Raw genomic sequence first — 8,339 nt, 5'->3', positions numbered from 1 at the left:
ACAAAGTCTCTCCTCAGCAGAGCATGTTCCCAAACAGAGTTGACAGTATCCAGACTGTCTATCCCCAATAGAGTTGACAGTATCCAGACTATATATCTCTAGCGGAGTTGACAGTGTCAGACTGTATCTTCCTAGCAACAGCGGAGTGGTTGCATACCCAACGGACAAGAGGGTGGTGTTCCCAGTGTTCATCTCATCCCCAGCAGATTATTTCTAACAGATTTGTTCTAATCCCCAGCTAGAGGACGATTAGCAAGTTCATATCCCCAACAAAGGTCGTTGTCGCATCCTGCGAAAAAACAACCGGCGAGACTCAAATAAAAACACAACACAGAGCCGCCACTGCGCGTTATTTATCCCAGGATAGGGAAAGGAAACGCTCAGAGAAACCTGGAAAGGAAATGGTCTCGCGACCAAAGAGAAAGGGTAAGGGAGTCGGTTACGCAAGGGGAAGGTATTAGCACCCCTCACGTCCGTCGTACTCGACGGGATCCACGTTCTAAAATAAAGAATAGGTTGCTAAAACATCACACACATGCACAAGGGAACGCAGGTGGGGTTAAGAGAAGGGAGCTCGATAGGACATCGCATCCTATGCCTACATATCTCGTCTGGAACGAGAATCAGAGCCACTGTAGTTCGGCTTACGCACGCCAAACAACACAAAACACACAAACAGATGGCAAACATGGAGCCCGACAACCACTCGATGGAATTACGTCAGCATCCGAACCAAAACACACTCAAAAGGGCAAACGTGGAGCCCGACGGCCAATCACTGGACTTACGTCGGCATCCGAACCAAACACACAATCAAATAACAAGTAAACACACGCAAAAAAGAAAAAGGTTGCCCGGAGTGGTCTCGCACGACCACCTGCCTACATACCTCGTCTGGAACAAGGATCAGGGCGATGTAGTTCCCCTGAAAGGGACTGAATTACTAGCCAGAAACCAGGGGAAGACACACTACCAGGGAGCTGGACTCGAGCCTAGTGTTGTCATGCATCGTTACCCTAAGTTCAGTTTTCTATCCTACTTGCATAAGCAAACTACTCCTATCCAGGAAAGAAGCAAGCATACAAGCATACAAAATAATTCAAGCATACATCAAATGAGAACAAGCATCTCAAACAAATATCCACATAGCACGCACTATAACCAAACAAGTGGGCTCACACAATAGGTTTGACTGCCTCAGCGAGTCGTCTGTACATGGGTATTATTCGCTCTTAACCTTGCCATTACGAGGCTAAGGTGAAGCAGATGAAAAGGTGAAGTGAGGATGAGACCTCACAGCTCTTATCCCTAACCAGGGAGAGCTTCTGACAAGGGAGCGTGGGTCCAGAATGGAGGGACCCTTCTACGCTCAATGACTCTGACTCGATTGTGCGACAGCACAGATCTTGGGTTTGTGCCCCAATGCATCAACACACAGCCGTGTGAGCAGAGGGACGACACACAGAATAGTGGGGGATAGATTGCATATCCCTACCTTCCACCAATTGCCTTGATTAAGGACTTTACCTGCTTAGGCACAATATTAAACAATCACAATCATCGCCTCTTAAGGAGGACTTCAGACATTTTGCCCGGCCAAATAACAAACCGGGTCTCCAGACTACATGAAGTCAAGAGGACCTACCTCAAATGGTCTACACAACCAAGCAGCAGCTAGCAAGCAAGTTCTTAAAAGAACTAGAAGCGACTAAATGTACCTGTACAAAAGCTAACCAGTCAGTATCTCAGACAACCAATCAGAAAACAGCAAATGTTAACCAGTCAGACTATACAAGTCAATGCACAACAAGGCAAGCTATAAGCTCAAGCCCAAGCTTCACAACCTACAAAACCAAGTCATGTTAGTGTACAAACAACAAATAATCTCAATTGAATTAACTTGGCTCAATCCCTTTAGGCATTATGCATTTCATCCTGAAAAATCAAGCAAATGTGAGAAACTGGACCTCTAGGCCAAGCCTAGGGTCCAAAGGTGACAAAAATGTCTAAACAGCAAGGGATATCCAACCAAACTCAAATTAATGTCAAACAAAAGCCAACACAATTAATCCCATGTTCATACCATTCACCATATCCATTTCATGCACAAAACAATTCAATTTAGGTCAAATGGAACACCAAACATCCAGACAGAACTATTGCATTCAATTCTATATCAAAACAATTCCAAAAATCCTCAAATAATTTACACCTAAACAGGACATATTCAAGGTATGGCATGTCAAATTTTAGCTCAATCGGGCAAAGGGAACCATGTCAATGAAAATCAACAAAAACAGACACAATTATATGAGCCAAACCACCACTTCAACACATGCATTCACTTCAAAAATTCACAAGTCCATGAAAACAATAAAGAAATGAATGGGACCAAAACAGGGATGTCCTACAACGTGTCTACCACCCTCATACCAAATTTCATGAACATCCAATACCATATGAGCATTTCACAAGGATATTCCCAACCTATGTCACACAAGCTTGCACATTTGACCAACAGAGATGAAAAATACCAATCAATTTGAAAATGCAATGGAAAAATCCAGAAAAATTCATATAGCATCTCAACATGTTAATGAACATCCATGCAAAATTTCACATCAATCCATCAAGCATTGGTCATGAAAATAAATCCAGCAAGTTGACCTAACTAGGTGTGACACAAATTGTCACACCTAGATTCAAAAATTCCTAACTCAAACACCAGGTATCCAAAATTCACAAAATTTACATGTAAATCACCATTGGAATGTCCACAATCACCACAAAAAATTTCAGGAATTTCTTTTTTAGTATGAGTATTTCACAACAAAAATGGCAAAAGGTGTCAAAAATGCATACAAGTCAAACTACCCTAAGTCAAACCTAAATTTCTCCAAGCACAACCTCCAAAAATAGGTCAACAAAATTCTACAGGGAATTAGGAAGTCAACAAAAAAATCCACACATTTTTCTGATTTTTAAATAATTTTTTATGAATTTTTTAAGGTGTTTGTGATTTTTTACAATTTATTGAATTAATATTAATTAAATTGGTTTTCACTAATGGCATAGTTGTAATTATGGAACGCGGGCGCGGTAAACCTCCTATTCAAATTTTCAAATGGAATTTCGGATCAAACATCTTACATTTCCAGAAATTCATCGTCTCTTTCCCAGAACACCTCAAGAACACATGAACATGAACTTCCACCAAAATCAACAAATGAACATCCGTTGGAACCGTCTTAATACGTAGATCTCAAATATGACAATAATTTCACCTACAAGTTCCTAAATCTCACGGATCGATCGACTTAGGGTTTGGATTCGAAACTTAAATTCCAGATTACATCCGCTACAGTTATCCATTTCACAAACCGAAAGCATCACTATGATCTATGTTCCTCAGTCTACAAAACGCATACAAGCAATCAAAGAATCATGACATTCGAAAAAATCAATTACCTGGAATGCAGTGCTGGAATCGATGCTCTTTGCGCGTGTTTTCCACAAACAGTTGAACTAGAAGCTCCAAGCAATTGAATGATGTGATCAGGTTCGAGCGAATCAGCTTCTAGTGCACACAATCTCGATTCACCATGAATGATGCAAACTTGAACAGTTGAGTTTTGGTGTGCAATTGATGATGAGATCCACAAACAGATGTAGAAGAAGTTGAATAAAGATTGACACAAAAAGAATTTCGAGAATTGCTCAAGAAATGAGAAAGATCTTTGGATTTTTGGTTTTGTGTTCTTGAAGAATTCTTGAGAATTTGGAGAGTTTTTTATCTGATTTTTGATGAATTGTGATTTTGTTATGATTTAGAGATGATTAAGAATATATACTCTTGCTTAATCCATGTTTAACCACTCTAATTAACCAAATGCCAAGTGATTACCAAAAATGTCATTTCCACACAAAGGGCAAAAATGTAACTTCATATGCCAGCTCATTGCCAGCTCATGGACAGCTCACACACTCTCAAAATGACATGTGTGAGCTGTTGCAACTTGGCTTATGTTGATTGGATGCATATTTCTCATTTTCACTATGTGATGGCTTATGTGTTCATTTTCAAGTCCATTTCAAAAGCCATTTTCCAAACCATGAAGCCTTAGTATGTTATGATGATTCCAACAACTTTCAAATACCATTTGTGAAGTGTTGCAAAAATCCCCACTCAAAAATTCCAATTATTTCACAAGTTGGACAATTTTGCCCCTGGTTCATTTAACTGTCCAGTTGAAATTTGACTTTTTGCATTGACCACTTTTGAAGAAATCCAATTATGCACCATGAAAGTACATGTCAAATGGAGTTTGTGCATATAAAGAACTTCCAATTTGGATGCTCCATGTGGAAATTATGCCCTCCTGATTATGGGTCATTTTTGAAATTCACTGAGCCCTAATTTTCCAACCATACATGGGATTTTCAAGTTCTTGGACTTTTTGGAAAGGTGAGAACAAGATCTACAACTTTCATGTTGAACAATTTTTCATTTGAAGCTTCCTTGGACATGTAATTTTGTGGTCAAAACCTTTCCATTTTTGGAAACTTCCATTACAAGTCACTTTCTATTTTTGGCAGTTTTTGTTCTGACTTGATTTTCTCCATTCTTGAGCATTGACATGTCAAATAACACTTGTTTCAACATGAATGAAGCGTATCCAACTCATTTTCACCTCCAAATCCATCAGATCATGTACAGTTGACCACAGTTGACTTTTCAGCTGATAGATGAATCTGGCAATGCATAGATCAAGTTAAGCCCCAATCTCCAGATGAAATGGCTCAAGGGTGAAACCCTAGCCTCAATAAGCACAATATAACCATATAATGAACCCCATATCCATCATAAACCCCATCTCCTGATCATGCCCTTGATTGGCCCAATGCAACTGGTTAGGGTTGACCAGTGGTCAAAACCCTAATCTCAAGGAATGTGCTTCAACACTTGATGATGACAAACCATGATGATGATGATGAATCATTCTAAACAAGATGAAGACCAATCCTTTGAGAACCATGAAACCCTAATTTGAACCTCCACATCCTCAGATGATTGATGACCAGTCCAATGAAACCCTAGCTTTGCACTTTGACTTCCTCATCTTCTGACCAAGACTTGAGAGAATGACTTGCACCATGTAACCACATGATATGCAATATGCAATGCCTAATGACCTAAATGATATGTAAATATGTTATGCTAGTCCCAAGAGAAGAGGGCAAATTTTGAGGTGTTACAGCTGCCCCTATTCAATCCACTGTGAACCTGTCGATATGAATAGCCTCGGCTTTCAGATGACTAGGATGAAGAGTGATTGAATACCAAGAACAGACGAACAATTTGCACTCTGATGGGAAAATAATTAACAACGCCTGCCAGCATCGGCGAAGAAACAATCTCTGAAACAAAAGTCCGTCTGGTACGGAGAAAGTCGGCCTGAACCGAAACAGCAACGTCGACCTGGATACCAAAATAAATGGTAACGCAGGGATAACCATGGCCAGAACACCACTCATCCGTTCGGGATTATTATTCTTTTCTTTTTTATGCTTTTCTTGAACCCCGAAGTTTTCTCTATTTTTTTCCATTTTCTTGGACCCCGAAATTTTTCTTTTGCGCCAATGATCCTCAGATCACCGCATTCTTGAACCCCGAAATTTCCTTTCTGCGCAAACGATCCTCAGATCTCTGCATTTGAACCCCGTTCTTCTGTTTGCCAAATAATGAACCCCATTCTCCGGTTTGAACCCCAGTCGCCTGACGATAACTCACGATCGCCATTGTGAACCCCGTTCTCCAGAAAATGCCGCAGCATCTCCCTTTCTCCATTTGAACCCCGTCTCCAGAAAATGCCTCAACATCTCCCTTTCTCCATTTGAACCCCGATCTCCAATCTCTTGTGATAATTCCGCTGGCAACGTCGGAAATAACACCAAACACCACTCTGAGGGCGACATGTCAGAGGGTATACCTTCACAAAAGGAAGGTAGCATGTGTATCTCTTCCTCAGAAGACACCTTATAACGACCTCCATTGGCCTCAGCCAGAGTCTAAGGTGACACATGAACAGAAGATAATCCTAAGGACCTCATCCCGGATACATTCTTCAACTCCAATCTTCATTTGAACCCCAGAGAATACCTCAGCATCTCCTTTTCTCCGTTTGAACCCCAGAACATGCCTCAGCATTTCTTTTCTCCATTTGAACCCCGAAATCGCGCTGATCGCGTAACGTCTTTTGGTTTTATTTCCATCTCCGTCCGACGGAAAAATTTCCTTCAGTATCGCACTACTGGGGAACATTGCTGATCTGACGTCATGGTACCGCACTCCTCAGAGTAACACCTTCAACCAGACACTGACTGATGACTGGGAAGAAACTCGACGTTTACTGGACATCGAACAATGATGTTTACAGGACATCGAACAATGATGTTGACAGACATCGAACAAGGATGTTGACAGGACATCAAACAATGATGTTGACAGGCATCAAACAAGGATGTTGACAGGACATCAAACAATGATGTTGACAGGCATCAAACAAGGATGTTGACAGGACATCGAACACTGATGTTGACAGGACATCGAACAATGATGTTGACAGACATCGAACAAGGATGTTGACAGGACATCAAACAATGATCGACCAGACATTAAACAATGACTGGGAAATAACTCGACGTTTACTGGACATCGAATGATGATGTTTACTGACATCGAACAATGATGTTGACAGACATCGAACAAGGATGTTGACAGGACATCAAACAATGATGTTGACAGGCATCAAACAAGGATGTTGACAGGACATCAAACAATGATGTTGACAGGCATCAAACAAGGATGTTGACAGGACATCGAACACTGATGTTGACAGGACATCGAACACTGATGTTGACAGACATCGAACAAGGATGTTGACAGGACATCAAACAATGATCGACCAGACATTAAACAATGACTGGGAAATAACTCGACGTTTACTGGACATCGAATGATGATGTTTACTGACACCAAAGAAAGCTCGACCAGACACTAAACAATGACTGGGAAATACTGCTGCTCCAAAATCCCGCTGCTGAACTCCTCGGAGTATCGTCTTCACTGTCCGGCAAAACCAATCCTCAAGCGGTAACCACGGCTTGAATCGTGCTGATCGCGTAACGTCCTCTGATTTTATTTCCATCTCTGTCCGACGGAAACATTTCCTCCAGTATCGCACTACTGGAGAAAATCATTGATCTGACGTCTTAATGCTAAACTCCTCAGAGTAACACCTTCACTTTCTGGCACAACCACCTCTCAAACGGTAACCACGGCTTGAGACTAGCTCTATGCTTGCAACAATGATGCATGATCTTTTTCTGCGTAATGCTCCATAATTATGGAAATGCTACGCGATTTATTATTTTTTCTATGCAATATGCTATGCTTATTTACATGATGAATGCATAAAAAGGCATCCCCCTCAAGGGACTCTGCTGAGGAGCACGAGACGCTCTGCTGAGGAACTCGTCAATACTCCAATCTCCACCCTGCTGGGGAATAAGCACTGCTGCTGGGAATAAGGCAACCCTTGCTGGGGAAGAACCTCCTTTGCACCCAATCCGCTCGGGAAACTGCTGGGATAAGAACCACCCACGCTCTGTGGGGATACCACGATCTTTGACTTGCTGGGGATATCAATCCCGACTCTGCTTCGGAAAACCCTCACAGATACCTGACGACTTCACTGGGGAAATGCTCACAGATACTCTGCTGGGAAACAGCAACCTCCAGGACTGTCGACTGGGGAAGCATCGATCTGACACCTGCTGGGGATAACCATCCAAACCCTGCTAGGGAAGCGAATGCTACTCCGCTGGGGACAACCCATGCAATCCACACGTAGGATACACTCAGCTGGGGATGCAAAAATCCGTCTGCTACGGAAACTCGTCCAATCCACTGGTAGGATGAACACTGCTGGAGATATATTTCATTGAAACTCGCTCCACTCGGGGAGTAGCAACCTTCTGGCCTGGCTGCTGAGGAAACACCGTTGTAAACCTGCCGGGGATAACCATCATGACTCGGCTGGGGAAGTCACAGACCTTGGATCTGCAGGGGAGCTAGTCCTATGATTCTGCTTGGGGACCTAGCTGGGAAAATGAGAAAAGTTGGTACAGAACACCCATCGACTCGTCGAACCACGATATCCACCTCCCAATCTCGTTTAAGCTTTCCACTTTTGAGAATTTCCAGACTCGTCTGGACCTTTTCTGCTCCATCATCTTGTACTCCCAATCGCTCCGCACTCTACGGAAAGCGAACTCCT

Source organism: Lathyrus oleraceus, chromosome 4 (assembly GCF_024323335.1).
Source record: "Lathyrus oleraceus cultivar Zhongwan6 chromosome 4, CAAS_Psat_ZW6_1.0, whole genome shotgun sequence".
NCBI classification, from domain to species: Eukaryota; Viridiplantae; Streptophyta; class Magnoliopsida; order Fabales; family Fabaceae; genus Lathyrus; species Lathyrus oleraceus.
This window is presented reverse-complemented; position numbering follows the sequence as displayed.